This window comes from Acipenser ruthenus, chromosome 13 (genome assembly GCF_902713425.1).
Source record: "Acipenser ruthenus chromosome 13, fAciRut3.2 maternal haplotype, whole genome shotgun sequence".
Lineage (NCBI taxonomy): Eukaryota > Metazoa > Chordata > Actinopteri > Acipenseriformes > Acipenseridae > Acipenser > Acipenser ruthenus.
The window spans coordinates 34,677,584-34,696,342 of NC_081201.1; the positions used below are offsets into that span (position 1 = coordinate 34,677,584).

The window sequence follows — 18,759 nt, forward strand, 5'->3', positions numbered from 1 at the left end:
GACAATGCATTTTAAATTGACAAACAGGCCAATGGGCTTCAAGAAGAGAAGACACTTGTGTGCCTGCTGCTAAAACTTCCTAGAGAAACTAAACTGTATGGATGACAATGTCCAGTTACTGATAATGCAATTTGCACAGAAGATTAGTGTATTTGGTAGACTGTAGGAAACATTCACTAAGGAATCATATTTTAGTCCAAAATTGATTATGGCTAGGGCTTCTGATTTTTGGTTTTAACCGATAAAACCCGATAAAACACCCCCGATACAAAAAAATTAAATTGGTGGATAGCCAATAAACACTGGAAAACACCGGGAAAACTGTGGAAATGGTTAATCTATTCACGTTGACTTTACCCTTTTCCCATTAAAAAAACCCGAGAAGAATGTGCCCGTGACCATAGGGATTTTGTTGTGGAAGACAGCAAAGGAAAGAAGGTACAACTTAAGTGTTCAAGTACTGTTGAGTTACTATACATATTTTGACACAAACGCTCAAGCATTTTGGAAAGTAACCGTAAACACTAATTTCATACAGTATATCAAAAACGAAAGCCCCGAAAAAAAACGATTTACATAAAACTCAAAAATAGCTAAAAATAAGCACTGAAAAATACAATTAATAAAACCCGAAAAACAGAAGCCCTAATTATGGCATGCAATGGGACACTGTCACTTTAAGATTCATTCGAGTTTGATGTTATTCTGTGCAGACCTGTCAACTGTGCACACTATGCAGATATTTAAAAGCCTGCTCTCTTTGATCCTCTCTTTGTACGTGTGAAGGTGTGGTGCTGAAAGGATAGCTCCTCTGCCAGCACATGCGTCCCCAATCTCTAACAGAATGCAATCCAAGGAAACAAGGGAATAATTCACTTTAGTCATGCCTAGCTTCTCGATTCCAGTTCTAACACAGATTTGCATTTGAGCTACAGCAGGAAAAACATGACGATGGGAACTGCACACACTGGCCATTGTTGGAGATCTGTCATCTTTGGAAATGAGACATAAAACAAAAAACTTTCCAAGTCCTTTCTAACCCTGTCAATTCTCCTGTACTGTAGTGTTCAAACTTTGTCTCTCTGTAGTGAGTAATCATTTGTATACATTTGCAGCAGGGTGAAATCAGAAATAAAGAATGAAGCAAACTGAACTCAAAACTCAAAATGAACTCCCCAAAAGCATGTTAATAAACCATAAACACATATCTAATGAATACAAAAACAAATATGATAAAAACCTAAATATGACCATATAAAACTGGGGGAAAAAAAGTTGCATTGTGAAGTGCCAATATATCACCTTGTCTTAGGGCAGAACAATCAATACTGTGTACTGTTTTGCTGTCAGACACTCATTTCAAATGAATTATCTGCTGACAGATGGATTACTATTTAACAAAGGAGCTACTAGTACTGGGAACATGCACTCAATATGCCAGCTATGCAACTGTGTAAAATTCTTCGCTAAATGTTTGAAGGAGAATTCTTTGTCAATGTCTTCATTAATTTTTGAGGTTACGATTTTTTCATTGTATTCCATTCCATTAAACCATTCTGCAGTAAACATCCTTCCAGTCTGTGTTACTGTCATTTGGTATAGAGATTTTCCATTTCCTAACTAACAGCTACCACAGTAGCACAGGGGGGCAGAAATTACAGACGCACACCCATATCACTTCAGAAATTCAACTTGATGATTTCACCATTGTTTAAAAAAGGGCAAGCTTGGTAAATAGTGAGCAAAGAAAAAACAGCAACAGAGATTTATACAAAACAATATAACAGGCATGTTAAAAAAGAGGTAAGAGAGTAAAAGGTAAGAAAATTTCACTATAACGATTGAACAGAAATGCCATTTAATGTTTACTCTGCAATCGGGAATCAATATATGAGGTTATTTCAATTTCTTTTCTCAAAATGCAAGAGATTATATTTCAGCATGATACTTGAACGCATCTATCTCCATTGTGTTATACGAATAGTGTGGTGTACCAGAATTCAATAACAAGAGTCTTGATACTGCACTTTTGTCCAAACATTTTATGTATCTTTGTGTTCGGTATTTCATGAAGACCTCATTCAGGCGTATTCAATACTGTTCTGGTTATCTACTAATGCAATCATTTCCAGCCAAGGCGAAGGCCTTGCTAGTTAGATGACAGGTGACGTGGAATTCCTGACAGACGAAGTCTACTGTGTAACAGATATCATCTGTGCCTCAGAGCAGATCAGAGTGAGTAAGCCTGTCAGGAGATTGGCCCGTTGAAGTGCCTGAAACTTTACAGAGCTGGGACATCTGCCAGGAAAGCCCAAAGAGACAAGGCTGATCTAAATGCCAACTCCCCCCTCGTCTCTGTAAAGGATCAGGATTTCAGGGGTGGCCAGACGCCCAAACTCAGACCTGAATATTTAACTGAAGCATTTGCCATCTGGGTTATTCAGTCTAAGGAAAGTATTCAAGAGCAATGGATAGGAAAATCCAGACGTGATTCCTTCTTTGCGTAGTTTGTTTAGCTTTGGTTTTATTTAGATTGGAGAGAAGCCTCAACGCATAGCGGAAACTGACTCTTAAAGCTGGCTGCCCATCTAAATGTGTCTGCATGTCTGTTCTATCAAAGGAATCCTCAGTACAGTACCATCTTTCACAGCATCAAATGACTGTTGTCTAAAGATGGTCTTTTTTAAAAATTAAAACCATACCAAGTTTCTTCCTCAGAATTTAAAATACATATACAGGCTACCACACATGATTATCTCTATTTGAGGAGCCAATGTCTGTTGCTGGGTGTGCAATATCAATTTGTTAAAAAATAAATCTGTTCAGAATCATAACGCATTCACAAATGAGGTAAAGCCTTTCAAATGAAAATGCATGCTTGCCTTGAAATGTGCTTCATTTCAAAATTCACATTTTAGACCTACAAGTGATGGGTAAGATTAATGGAATTATTTCATTAGCTACAACCACTTTAAGGGCAAATAAATATAATTAAATAACCAGATTTTTTTTTGTTTGTAGATTCTTAGTCACTACAGTTCTGTCCAATCCAGCTGAACAGTTTGGTTCGAGCAGACATGTGGAAAGCAAGTTTCTAAAAAAGCAATCCTAAAAAAAACAAACATGTTTTTAAAAAACTTTGCATTGATTATTTTTGCATTTTTACCAACCTGTCAGTGAGACAGAATTGGTGGTCTAATGTCTGTTTTATGACATACCCTTTGCTTACATTTAACAAAAAAAAAAAAAAGTATTTTAAATCATTCAAAAAGAAAACACACCACCCAGTTTTTGGAATGAGGGTGATCGTGCAGCCAGATGCTTGGCTTGGCTACCTTTGGAGGGTTTTGTCTCCATGAAGAAATGTGTGCTGTGGCTGGGAAATGTTGAGTAACCAGTGTCCTATCCCTCATGAGTTGGAGAAGCATGCGCTGGCTTGATCATCTCTGTTCTCTAACACTTTACTGCAGGCCCCTCTGGAGTAGCCCTTTCCACTGCTTCCAGGTCTGGGGACATTAAAACCGGTGATACAGTACTATGCCGCTAATAGACAAGGCCTGTTGTATTCCATTTGCAGGAACCCTGCCTGATAATTGTAAAAAGAGTTATTGTTTTTGCAGGCTAGTGATTTCCCAGATGTACCATCACTGAGGATGGGATTTGGCACAGTGTTTTATGTGGCCAGACTGGGATTTGCAAGTAGAAAAAGCTACATTTTAATGTTCTGTCATAAAGCCTTAACAGACTTTTTTTTTATCCACGCTACATAAACGGTCAGCAAAGGATTTATAAATTATCATATAAAGTGCAAATCACTGCAACACTTCTGCTAATCCAACAGGAATTTCAGACCCTTTCTATAAACCCCAGGTTGGGTTTATATTGCGTAAGGATAAGCACAGTATTACTATAAAGTGTTATTTATATATCATTTGATAATAAATCATTTGATCCATTTTTTACATGATGTAATCATTTTCTAAATGTTTCCCTCCAGCTAAAAAGCTCAATTGAGTCTGTAGTGAATTAATTGCAGCATATTTTGTTACACATGACTAGGATTACAGTACAAATCTTCCTTGAGGGTCTTACATATGTGCTTTACTGTATGATATCATTGTTGCATGACAATGGGCAACAATACAAATGACATGTAACCACCCGAGGCTCTCTGTCACTTTCTGAATAAACCTTCACTGGATCATTTGAAAGTCTTGAGATACCAAAAAGCTGGGCCTTTAACAGTCAATATTTCTCTCTTTCAGATACAAAGATGTGGGGTGAAGTACAGGCACTACTAGCTCAGTTCAGTTTGGAAGTCCAGCCAGCTGCTTAAGAGCCAACTGGTTACCTTACTGTGGACCTTGATTCAGATCTTAATAGGGAGTTAATAGGGTCTCGAAATCCTCATATGTCTTTTTCTGTGGAAAGGCCTATGTAATACACCATTCATCACAATGGAAAAATTGAACACATTCACCAAGACCTTTCAAGTATTACCAACATTTTTCATGTTTTAGCTTTTGCCAAGTGAATAATAAAGAAAAAATTGAGTAAAGTATCTCTTTTTCATTGTGCTTTGAAGACATCAAGTTTTCTAACCCACATTTTCCTGGGAAATAATAATAATAAAAAGCTTTTGTGCTTTAAAAGTTGCATTTTCAGGAGGTTTAGATTAACAAGATTAGACATTGTACTTGGAGCCTTGAGGTTTCCTTTGAATACAAATGGCTCAGGGTCACAAATGTTAACCCAGACCCTAAATTGTGCATTCATCTAATGACTGACTTTGTGCCTTCAAAAGATGAAACATTTTTATTATTATTTTATGAATACAAGGAACATGCACATAGAAGTTGTCAGTAAGTAAGTTTCCTTCCAGTTCATTTATCCTTTGACTAACATCTGGCGAGTCTTTTTTCTATTGTATACAAATCTTTAGGGAAGACAAACAATTAACTCTGGAAACATTAATTACAGCTGTTGAGAAGATTGTTTCTAGACAGACGTTTTGTTGCCTTTTATTGTCTTAATAATGACACCAAAAACATACACGATGACATAATTGCAATGCAGCATCATTTGCCTTTACGAAAGCCTCAAACCACTGCACATCAGAAGTCAAGCTCATGTCAGTGTATGATATATTACCATGCTGCTGACAGGCTGTGCTCTTAGATGAGAGAAGCACTTAGTTATGCAACACTTAAAAAGTAAACCTTGTGATCAAATCAACTCATGTTCACAATAGTGATTGAATCCCCCACCATGTGCCCTTTCAGCTCTGAGCAAAACATCACCTTTTTAGAAACAGAAAAAATACCAAAGTGAGGCGCATATGGTAACAAAGCTGAAGGGAACTGGCAATTAACTATAAAATAAATTCCAATACCATAAAACTGAAAAAAAGACTTCAATATATTACAATGTACTATTGCAAACAGTATCTGCTCTTGCCAAAGTCCTCAGTTTTGGCCCAAATCTATTTTTTAGACTGGGGGCACTGACAATAGTGAGTTGCAACACTGAACAGACTTTTGCTTTAAATATGAAAGTCAGGGCAGTGGTAGCTCTTTGATAGCTCTGTTACTAGAATACTGAAAAAACATCAGAAAGGCCATAGGCAACAGAAAAAAATGTATACATTAATATATTAACTGGCGTAATAATATTTTAGTGAGTACAGAATCGATTTGATAAGTTAATTAGGATGGGAGGTATGTGAGCTTGAGAACAGCTGAACAACCCTGAATGAATCAATTCAGTAATCATAGAGAAAACTGTAGTAATGCATTTTAAAAGTTTAAACCTTGTAAAATTCAGAAAGAGCAGGTTTGAAAAATAAAATAAATAATGCTGCTGACCGAAATCAAGAATTTCTGATCAAGCTTCAATAGCTGCTTTGGGGATTTAAATAATTTTTCTTCTAAATTAAAAAAAAAAAAAAAACTAAAATGAATAAATAAAAAATTGGAAGACCTCAGCCCTCCTCAAAACATCAATAACTAGCTGTAAAGGAACTTTTAGACTACTTACACTTTGTGCCAACATTCAGTAAATTTAGATCAATTATATACTGCATGTCATTTTTATCCCCATAAATTGAGTGATCTCTGATCTGCAGAGATGTCTACGAATACAAAAAGTGAGAAAATGAAAGCTGAGATTTGTGTGCCTCTCAAGTGAGCATGTAATATTCATAACTAATTGTATGTTTCCTGTTTGTACTGTATAATGGTTTAATATATTAGAATGCAGAAGGTCAGACAGAGAACAACTGCTATGGCTACTAAATTGATGAAACATATGTTTAATTTCAGTGGTTCATTTCTGAACAGCGCCCCAGGGCATTTTGTCTCTCTGGAATACGGCACACACTCTGTAGAGATTTCATATAATAATGTGTGTACTATTGTAAATCAGCATTGTGAATGTCCTCCTTAATGCTAGAGCACCACGGAAGCATACCTTGATTGCTACTATCTTCTTGCCGACGAAGGGCTCATTTAGCACACCTACCAAACAGCTGAGGCCTGCAAGTTCTCTTCGATTTTTGCTTTCCCTCTTAATATTTGGTGGCTGCACTACAGTCTGCATTTTATTACAAGATGCCGCTAGGTCACCTTCATTCGTTCGTTCTTGACACAGTGTTTTTACGATGTATCGCACGGATTACACCAAAAATCTAAAAGCAGCAAATCCTTTATGACATTAAAAAAAGAAATACAAGCATAATAGGCCTACTGAAACTGCTAGAAGATAAAACTAGGGCATTTTTCTTGGAAAACTACCCATTGTTAATTCAGATTGAATGGTAATATACACAATTTCTCCATCATTCACTTTAGTGAGCTGTTACATGTTAAATGTCCACTAGGTGGTGTTGGTGTACATACTTACCATTAGTTCCAGGTGTAACCCTCCCCCTTTTGATTTGGTCATAGCATGAATTATTAAGGTAGGTCATCTATACTCAGGGTATCTGTTAGACTGGAACAAGTGGGTAGCACAGTGGAATAAGGTCTTCGAAGACTTCAAAATGTTAACAATAAAATAACTACTTACAATTTCCATGTTGCTGAACATTATATTCTGTCTCAGCAAGTCACATGAATGTATTTAGAGACTATATGCGATCACTGTTGGTTAAATCAAAATGTCATGACAAAGGTAATAAAACAACAATTAATTAGCAGGATATGCTTTAATAGCCTCAGGCACCATGAAACAAGCCCGATAGATTTCAGAAATTGGAAAACGGAAATGATAAACACATGTTTTAATATAAACATTTATATATACAAACATTTACTGTCAGTTTTGAAATTATGTATACAAAAATGCAGACAAACACAAAGATTGTCAAACTGTACCACCACACATACCGTCTAAACAAACTCACTCAAACTGTTTTATCACAGAATAGTGTATATTTGTCTCTGGAAAACACTACACAACACTCAAGAGCTTTTCTGGTAATATTGCAGCTATTCATTTAGCTTCAGAATAAATACTTTCATTGAAGGGCATTGCTCTAAAACTCTTACTTTCTGTTGCTATGGGTACATAGTACGCTTCCAGGGGAGAACATCCTGTGACAGTAGTGATTATCAAGACCTGATTGAACCTGGAAAGAATATCGAGGCAGAATATCTTAAAATAGCAGCTTCCACTGGAAAGGAGCAATTGACCTTTACCTAATCAGAACAATGTACAATTAGGTCCTGTGAATCCTGTCATTGAAATCTCAATTCATGAAAAATATGGTTTTGAAACTAGCCCAAAAGTACAGCTGAGTGCAAAGGCTGGATGCAATTAGTTTAAAAACATAATTTGGTAAGAGGAAGATCATTTGGGAAACTACTCTCCCTTAAACCCACAACTAGGCAGCCTCGCCCCTTGCTCCACCTCAATACAACTATGCTCAGCGTTTTGTAATGTTCCGGGCGTTGATTCCCTGGCTTCATGACACTCCAGCAGCCCCTAAAGTCTTTCCAAAACTACTTCCTTCAGCGTGAGCCAAATATAATTTTTATTGGCACACCTGATCATAGGAGTACCAACTGTATCCTGTCACTGACAGCACAGTGGTTAATCCTGAGCGGTAGAGGGGTAGGGAAATGTCTTACAAAGCGCCAAACAGACTCCACTGAGGAAGTGTGCTCAGATGGAGAAACTCAGTCACAACATGACAAGGTCATGGGTCAGGGGTCATATCCCCTGTCCCACTGGTTTTGGGGAGTCCATCGCCTACAGTTTAATTAAGCGAGCAGTGTCAGGAGAAAACTCAAGAAACTGCTCCGATATGACCCTTTTACCACAGTCAATTTTCAATATATCCGGTCTCCAAAATGACCTGTTCCATTACTGAGGACCAGTCACTTCAAATCTACAGTTATTATTGCATGCAATCATTAACCTGCTCAAGACTTTAAATGCAGTAGGTGCAGGAATCCTAACAGATTAATTGCATCATTATTGTCGGTTCCGGGAGAAGAAAATAGCTGAGGTCAACTCAGCTATTGTTTATCAAACAAAAGGAAGGTGCATGCTCTGTGTATTTTTTTCTGAAAAGGCAGGGTATATACAGAACACATTGTCATAGATTCTAATGTAAAACTGATGCTCAGGTTTTACCTTATGTACAGCACGTATAGACTAGTCATCCATAGTACAGTGCATATAGAAGTTACAATTACGTGTTTCCTTGTTTTCTTTGTTTTAAAATCATGTTATATGTAACCTATATACCTCTTATACTTTACTTTCCCTTGAAGAAGATCACAAGGCAAAACTTGGGAAGACTCTTTTACTCTGACATAGTTTTCCTTGGCTAGATAGTGCTTTTGTACAGGCACAGCTAATTACATGATAGTCTCATTGACACATTTCCTGGGCTAGCTAGTGACTGACATCAAGGGGGGCTGAGGATATCGCTGCTTGTGGAATTCTGGGAACAGGAAGCTTGACCACCAGGCTATGGAAGTGAACTCCACAGGGGAAGCTGACTCACACTGCAGTCTCAGTGAGCAGTGTGCAAGGGCTCCAGTCAGCAGAGTAGCGACGTGGCAGCAAGCCTCCCTCTGTGTGGAAACAGTGACAGCCAGGCTGTGAGGAACTGCTGAGGTCAAGGTTCTAACAGTGTCCTTACTGTCAGACCGGGCTCTGAAAGAAACCCAGGCCACAGCTTTTCTTTTTTTTTCATCCTCTCTTCCTTGCAGTTTGAAAAATGATTATTTTTTTCCCCCTTTCATATCAGCAGAAGTCTGGCAGAAAACAAGTCCTTGCTGCATGCCAAAGTTCAAGAGAACCGAAAATGCACAGATCTTCTTTAATGAGCACATTTCAAGTTCCAGTGCTGGATATCACTGACTACAATCCATCTCCAGAGTGCTAGCTTAGCAGATACAAGAATCCCTCCTTCAATCCATTTGTACAGTTCAAACTGAACATAAATTCTGGTCTTTGGCAAATGACATTATTTTCCTTAATTGCATTCCTGTATAATGCATGTTTTCCACCACAAACTCAATCTCTAAACTTCCACAAACACAAATTTCATCAGCATAAAAAAAAGTCTTGAATTTTTAAACTGTTTGGTCTCATTTAACCAATTTTTTTAGCCAGCATGTCACGTCTAAGCGCTTGCAGGAACTGGCAACACATGCAATATTAATCACTCTGCTACAAATGTTCTTGAGAGGTGACCTATATACATAAGTTGAGAAATCATAGAACAAATCCATTCGGCTTATGCTATACAATAATATAATGAAATTGCTATACAATAATATAATGAAAAAGATCATATTTTTCTGTAAAGCAGCCAGTAGATGCCAAAAGTCATGGTCCTCATTTTTATTATCCATGGGAGATTGTACAAGTAGTTCTGCAGCATGTTCCTTAATATACCCACTTACATATATCCTCAACCCTGAACTGCAGAGATATGCTGCAACCAGACCGATATTTGCAATTTTAGTTTTAAGCAGGACATATAATGACAGATAATACTTCTAGCAGCTGCTGGTTCCCCTAGAACTGGTGCTTTCTAAACCCCAAGGTGGACTATGTATAGAGGACCCAAACAGTCCATAATCCGCACATCTCATTGTAATATGGCAATGAAGGCCTAATTCTCCTCGACCTCTCTGCAGCCTTTGACACAGTGAACCTCTCTATTCTCCTGTCCTCCATCACTGACTTGGGACTCTTCGTCACTGCTCTTGCCTGGTCCTCGTTCTACCTCGCTGATCACACGTACCGGGTGTCGTGGCTCACCCTCTGCCTCTTGATCTCTTTTTATATGCTGATGATGCCCAGATCTTCCTATCCTTTCTCCCTTCTGACTCCCACATTTCCTCCTGTATCTACCTGCCTCTCGGCCATCTCCTCCTGGATGCATCTGCATCATCTCAAACTCAACCTCTCCAAATCAGACCCCCTTTTCTCCACCCTCTTCCTCCGCCACTGCTGATCATTCTATCTCTGTTCCTCTTGAATCCACCACCCTCTCTCCTTCCTCATCCACCAAGAACCTCTGTGTCTAAACTGCTCCATACTTTGCAGTATTCTACTACTGGTGTTAACTATAACTACTTCTTGTATCTGGTACTTGATTTTACTTTTATAGGTATCCGTCTTCACGTTGTTTTGTAATTGCTCTTATTTGAAATCATGCTCATCCATTTATCATACTTACTATGTGCTCTAACTGGACATTACTCATATAAGCAAATATTTTTACTATAATTGAACTGCTCTTAGCCGAACTCGCTCTTAAATGTAATTATTTACTGTATTCTTTATTTTGCTCTTATTTGAATTTGATCTTATTTATTATTATTATTATTTATTTCTTAGCAGACGCCCTTATCCAGGGCGACTTACAATTGTTACAAGATATCACATTATTTTTTACATACAATTACCCATTTACACAGTTGGGTTTTTACTGGAGCAATCTAGGTAAAGTACGTTGCTCAAGGGTACAGCAGCAGTGTCCCCTGGGGATTGAACCCACGACCCTCCGGTCAAGAGTCCAGAGCCCTAACCATATTTGCTACTGATTTTATTGTACGTTATAACTGCTGTTATCTGTATATTTTATAATGTGATATTCTGTAATGTGATACTTTGTATTGTGATATTTTGTAACAATTTTAAGTTGCCCTGGATAAGGGTGTCTGCTGATAAATAAATAAATAAATAAATAAATAAATAAATAAATAAATAAATAATATGACTGGATGGAGAAAGATAATCTTAATGTATTGTTAAAACTGGCTCCTCTGTCTGTGGGGAGCTTGGAAGTCATATATTGATAATACAAATAATCAGAACCAGAAAATAGAAATGAGGCAACCCTCAGATATAAAAACAAGCAGTGGTCTCTGTTCTTTCAAGCCAATGAGTTGACTACTCTCTGTTATCAAAGTGTCGGGAGTATGTGACAAGTCTCAGATAGCTAAGGAGAAGAGTTGCCCTTTTAGCCTAATAGGTAACACTAGGTACATGGTTATCAGATCGGTCTCTGTCTCCCTTGTTTGGATAACCGACAGATTTATAATTAAGGGAGGGTGTGTCTTGACTCAGGGGTCACTTCTCTATAAGATAAACAGGCAGCCGCAGCCATTTTTGCTTACTTTGCATCTCAAAGGAGTCAGTGGGTCTTGGGAAGACAGACTTGCATACATTTCACTGTGCGCACTTAAAGGGTGCTGTGTTTATTTAGCTGTCCTCCTACTGCTGGTCATGGGATGGAATTTACCACAGGAGAATATGTACTGTTATTTATTTATTCTATCCCTCAAGTGGGACTGCCAGTGGGACTCTGTGACATCTGTACAATATATCCAACTTACATTGTGTCGTGTTATTGCAGGGACTCAATAACACGACACTAAAGTGAATGGCAGAAAGATTCTACTTGTCATATAATGCACAGTATTATTTGTTAAGTCAACCACCAAAGCAATCAGTCACATGGATCCCATGTTTATTCCAATTGTCGATTTAATCACAAAACACAGAGTCTTTCTTGCAGCCCAGAATTAGTTTCTGAACCTTGTCTCAAACCAAGGCAGGGTATCATATGTTCCATATTACTGAGTCAAAACAGCTAAAGCATGGTATTGTATACTAAAAGCATATGGATGATCCATAATAAACCTTGTTCAATGTGCAGTATAGTAATAAAGAAGAGACCAATGCCATATGCTTTGAAGAAAGACAATCATACTAGAAAGGAAGGTTCACAATGCCGTTGTAGCAGAGAGGCTGGTTAAAGTTTCCTACTTTTCAATGACGACAAGAATACATCATTGAGAATGTGTGTCCTGGCAACAGCATGCCCTCTCTCAGAAACCCATAGTAATTGAAAATCAGCGCCATTCACTGAGATCTACTTAAGATTAGATGCTATTATTGGCAGTAAGTAACAATAGTTGGACTGATTATCACTTATTATTCTTCTGTTGCTTCGCTTTCACATGAAAAAAAAAAAACAAGACTCAATGTGAAATATATGACTCAACCCCCCCCCCCCCCAGCCTTTAAAATTGTACTTTTAATTTGTATTTTATTACTTTTTGCATTGGACACCTCTTTATTTGACTATTTATATGCAAGCATAATAATTATTTTGGGAAAATAATTCAAGTTTTGTATGCCAAAGTATGTGTAATTTATTTTTCTTCTAATTAGTGACTTATTCCCTAGAATGGATTACAAACGAGTGGCAACTGTTCCTAATCTACCAAAGTACTGGATACACCTCGCTCAAAATAACTATTGATTTCTTGTTTAGTTCTCAGAGGAAATACACCTAACTACGGGAAATCACATCCTGACTTTTTAGCACCACAGCAAGGGGGCAGAAAAAAACGAGCTGCTTGTATCGATTCCCATTGTTTCAGAACAAGTTGGAAGGAAGTGAAAATAAAAAGCAAGACATGCAAGCAATACCTGAGTTTGTTATCCAAGACAGCTATGGTATTCTTAACCAACTTCCAATACCTCCTTATTAGATCAGAAACAAACTGTCACTTGCATACCATCATTACAAAAAAAGAAGAAAAAAAAACAACCTTGTGCAGGAATCTTCCAAGCAATTATATTTTATAGATATTTTGGGGAAGGTCAGAAATTAGTGGAGTGGTTGTTTCTGGACAGTTGGCTGGTGAATATACTTTAAATAAACCACAGCTTTATGTTTTCATGTCAGAAGATCTTCTCAAGGATGCTATTGTCAAATCCCTTATTCTGGTCATAGCCTATCACTAATTTAAACCAAGATTCACAGCCCTGAGACATTGATGACAACAAATCTGGCACTTCCTTTGTTCTTACAAGCAAGCATTACCATATATTTTTAATGAAAGCTTTTACAGGTTAGGAATGTATGTGTGAAACGTATACTGCTAGTCAAATTGAGAAGCTTAATGGTTACAAAGACTTCAGAAAACATCTTTATTCCCTTCCACTCAATTCCCAGTTTCTCTTGAAGTTTAGAACCCCCTCCTCATTGCTCTAAACACAACAAAACAAATCTGTTTACATCAATGACAGGAAGTACAAAATTGGCCAGTTCTATTGTGTCCAAGAAAAGCTGGGAGACACCTGTGACAACATCAACAAGAGAGTTATAAACAACAAAGAACATTGAGCCTTATTGGTGGTTGCTAAGTAACCCTTGCACGCTTGACACTGAAGTAGAAAAAAGCTGCCTTCCAACTGGCTCATGCAGGATATCTTTCAACATACATTTTTTATATTCTATTTGTTTGTTTAGTTTTCAAAACTTAATTTTGGTTCTTACAAAAGTGTTGTATTAAGGAACCATCCTCTGAAGTGGTGAGAAAGCAGTTTGGTTTCAATGCAAAAAAAACGTTTTTGAGAGGGCAAAGGAAACGTTCAGACTCTTTTAGCCAAGTCGAATTGAGCACAGGCCTCCCGAGGTGAAAGACCATTACATTAAAATTATTCTTTTCTGGCAGCGTCGGACGCAAACCTTCATTTTCTCACAGAGTTATTCCTGTGGGTTTCAACATTCTATCACAGACCTTGTGAATTATCTTATCTTCTGCAGTCATGAAAGACCAAGCAGAAGGCAATATTTCAGCACTCACCCTAGGATTTCCTGTACAGATAATCCATCGAGGCTAGATATGGGAGTAGGTTTATTGGCAAGAAGAATTTTTCTTAGCTGTGGCATAAGTAAAACAACTGTTTAGCCTCTACACAAAGAAACCAAAGTGACTCACAAATACAGTTTTCCTTTAAATTGGGAAATTTGAAATATGAATGTATCATTTATCAGATTAAAAAATGAAATGCATACTTGAATATCTAGCTGTTTGGGTGTGTTCCTTGGAAAAAAGTTATTCTGTATTATTTTTCACTCCTGAGTATTAACAAGATTCAGGCTCTAGACAAACTCTTTCTTTACAAATGTCAACTAGATTTGTGTTATTCTTTCATTACAATAAAAGGTAAACAAGTATAGGTTATCTTGGTAGTCATGTTATTGATTTGTACATCCTATCCTCAAGTATATTACAGTAAATAATTGTTACTTTGCTGTAGAATACTATAGTATAAGTGCAGCCTATTTCAGCTGAGTTTTTTCTGGCAGTCTTTCTTTTTAATTGATCTTTTCATTTCACAAACTTTTTTTTCATTGACTCAGTTGAAGAAAACTTTTCTTGAAGAAAAAGTTAACTTCCTGTTTTACAAGAGACTGGACCCCACAGGAAACTATCTGGGGTCAGTGGGGGTCTTGTTACCTGTAACACCGCTACATAGTGACAGATAACATAGGTGTCATTGGAGTGAAAGTGAAAATGAATTCTAAAACACAAAGAGATCAGCAGGAGAGCTGCAAGAATCTTGTCAGAAGGTTGCTATGCTAACCAGGCTTTTGTCAGGAAATGTACCCAATAGCACTTACTCTAGGCTCAGCTTGCAGAGGAGATGCAAGTGCAATTCAAACTGTGCACAGCATTTACTCCATTAAAGCTTATAAAAAGCTTTATATTAAATAGTTTGCCTTGAAAGAAACTCATCCGATTTTTGACACAGGAAATGTTCTTTTGCTGAAACCTGACATTCACAGAGCAGTTTTTAAAATATTTGTTCATGTTTTTACAACTGGTCTTCATCAATGATACTGGCATCCAAGCCAAAAAACTCTTCTCCAGTGTGACTCATTAGTAGAAGTCATTTGTTTCATTATAATCAGCACTGGTTCTCACATCTCTCACTCCAAGAGTCAAAACAGGCTTATGTTTTGGGATGCCATTTAACCCAAAGCTTAAGATAATGTAAAAGAAAAAGCATTCAGCCTACTGTTCATAAACATCTTTTTCACAGTCAGATATTAAAGATATTACAAAAGTACACAAATGGTTTTACAATAAATGTAACTGCTGCCAAATAACCTATAGGGTCGTCCATTTTAATTTAAAATGTTATGGATTATTAAAAAAAAAAAAAATTCTAAATGCATAACCATTCATAACCCATGCAACCATGCATAAGCCATTTAGATATTTTCTATAAAATGCAAACTGCCATCATGTACATGCTTGAAACACCTACTGGTTCAGTCCTTTGCTGGTTGTGCATCCAGAATATGCACAAACAAGAGTCTTCATTTAAAGTGCAATATTATTAGATCATGAACTTCAAACACAAAAATAATGAAATGTTTAGTAATACTACAAATAAAATTAAAAAAAAAACAATATAACAATGAAGAAGAATGTTCACCTAAGCTTAGTTGCAATTAGTAATTATAATAAATTATACCCAAGTCCATTTAGTTTCAGTTTTTATGAAAAAAAATCCCAGGTTTTACAAAAGCTTTTAGAATAAGTAAAATACCAAGAAAGGGCTCTATTCTAATGATTTAAACAACGGTGATCACGAATCACATTGTATAATAGATCCAAAATTCATTAAGGTAAAAAGAAGAAGAAAAATACTATGATATACCAATGACTATGATCATGTTGTGGACTATTATTCTTCCGTGTTGATGCACTTACCCAATAAACAAACATGACTGTAATGTGATTACTGGAGTTCTATTAGGGTTAGCTCTCACAAACTTCATTATGGTTTGTTTCAGTAACGTGCATACAAGAAGGAGCACGCACGCCAAAGTTTTAGTTTTTTACATCTATCATTATAAAGCTTTTTGCGCCAATTAATTCTGGCAGAAAACAGCAGCCACAGTTAAGCGATAAGAATAATAATGATGTATGAAGTTACATTTTTAAAATGGGTTATTAGTTGTAAAAGCAGGGCAGTGTTGCAGTGAGATGATTTAAGCCCAGTCAGCAGAGAACACATAATATCCCACTGCCTGAAAAGCCTCATTAACCTACTGCTGTATATCTGAATGATTTGCACATAACACACATAAGTGGCCATTGCAGTTGGATTGTCGGATTCCGCTTTTATGCCGAACTGTATCCCCCATGTTCTTTCCTTACTGAAACAACTTTGTCTATTTTGACTACTTCAGCCCAGGATTGGGTTGGCTAATTAATAAAGTTTGTGAGCTGTTGTCTTTGGCCCACACAAGCCTTTTGTTTTCCTTTAATACAGGCCAAGAGTGGTGTCATCTGTATGCAAATCAAGAGAAGTGATGTGCAAAGGGGAATACAGTGGAAGAGACATGAGACATAAGGAGAGCTGCACTATGAGTCTGCTCCAGCATAGCCAAGTATCTCCTTGTGTGTGGGCGGGTTGGTTAGTTTTCTGCATGGTAAAAACCTATTGAGCCCTATTTTAAAGCAAGTGCATTAAAAGGTCAGATTTCTGAAAAAAAAAACTGTATAATTTTATCAGCAAGACATACAGTATTTGCAGATTCTGATACTGTTCCGAGCAATTCTTTTGCAAGTTTTATAGCATAATAAGGAATTAATTCTTTCAGAACAATATTGCCTTTTCAATTTAGAATAGGGCCCGTTGTGCTTAACAGAGAATCAGCTGTGTGCAACTGAGGGATGTTCCTGGACTCTAGCAGGGTTTCTGAATCCTCTATTGTTTGCGAAGAAAATAATCAGAAAAAGGTACAGGTGTACTAAATGATGCCTTTGTTCCTGTTAACATCTTGCCAGCATTTCCTCCTTTCCTCTTATCAAATGTTTCAAATCAGCACCCCTTTCGACTACCAGAGAGAGAGAATCTCTTCACCTTGTCCTCTTCACTGTGACGTGCGAGTAACTCCTCTGAATATGGCTTGCAGTTTAATCAGAACTAGAGGCCGACTCTTCGTCTACACCTGCTATGCTGAAGGAAGTTGTGTTGATGACTAAGTAGGGGGGACTCTAAACTGTGGGGGCAAAAAGCCAACCTTTGTCCCAGTATGAGGATAGGGGGCAAATGTAAGCTGTTAAACTGTGCCCTGTCTGCTTTGTAGATATAATGTCTTGCTGTTAACCCTACTGATCTGACTGCATTCCAGTATAGGTGATACAAATCTGCCCAGTGTGGGAAACTGTATTCTAAATGGGGACATTCCCTTATGTTTCTTTGCATATTATTCTCATTAATCAGACAATCACATGTATTACTCTCTCATATACAGTATATTATTACAATCTGTTGGGCTGTTCTGTGCTCTTTTATGATATTAGGCTTGGTATATGCTTTAGGTCTTTGTAAATCTAGTGTATGCTGATGTACTTTCATTTAAAAAACAATATCTGCCCATAATGACATATTTGTCTGGTCTCATTGCTTAATAATTCTACAAGCCTTGATAATAACCTAGCCAGTTAACAATAACAGGATTGTGAGGCCAAATTGCACTTGCAACACTTTTTGTTTGCTTTATAAAAAAATAAAAAAAAGAATAATGAGCAGCTAATCCAGCGAAAACTCATCAGAGCAATTCAGAGAGTGGATGATGGTGTGGGTGGGTTCAAAGCATTTGGATAAAACCCAGGGAAGGACCTGCAAGGACACGCAAGGACTGGTAAAAATCAGGGTGTCCTAAATTGAAAAACCATCTGGAATGCTTTCTAAACAGATTTCCATCTGCTGAATGAAGTGGAGTTCTGCTAGAGTTGCTTTCATTGGTCTTGTTCAGCTCATAGGAGAGAAAGTCACCTACCAGGGATCAGCTTTATAGTTATTCCAGTTGGACAACGCTAAACAGAGACCACACTGACACGGTGCACGTGCACCACAGCATTAACAACAGCATGAAAGTGAAATTAAATAACCTTTCAGACTGCAGGAGATTCATTCGTCGGTATGTTTGTTTTCATTAGGAGCCTCGGTTATGGAATGAAAGCCCATTCAATTTTTTTAGCGTGTTGTCAAAAGCTGTTAATGATTCTTGCACATTATTAGGAAAAATAATGATCTGCAATTATTTTATGTATAAGCATGAGTGTGTCACTAATGTTTTCTGAACAACGTTTCCAAACCATGGTTAGAAAGTCATCAGCCATTTAATGGGATGCATCAGTTAAATGTTCAAAACATGTTTTTTCCATTAGCAAATCTCTTAATGAAGATAAACACCATGCACAATAGTCTAAATGCTGATTTAAACAGCAGATTGAGCCAGTGTTTTTTCATGGCAAGCATGCCGATTCCAAGAAATTTGAAATATCATGTTTGGTTGCATTGTAGTGTTTCAAATCAAAATAATTTCAGCTGATTGCTTCTAGGTTTGTAGGACTTGTACTTACCCGTTAAGTTTCTGAGACTAAACTAAAAGGCAACTAGTGTTGT

The 18,759-nt window shown here is 37.2% G+C and overlaps 1 protein-coding gene across 2 annotated transcripts in view; it reads right to left on the minus strand.

The window, feature by feature from the left end:
* The window catches only part of LOC117417977 (disintegrin and metalloproteinase domain-containing protein 12-like), a 74,454-nt gene that overhangs the window by 40,565 nt on the left and 15,130 nt on the right, over nt 1–18,759 (minus strand). The gene's annotated exons all lie outside the window — the stretch shown is intronic.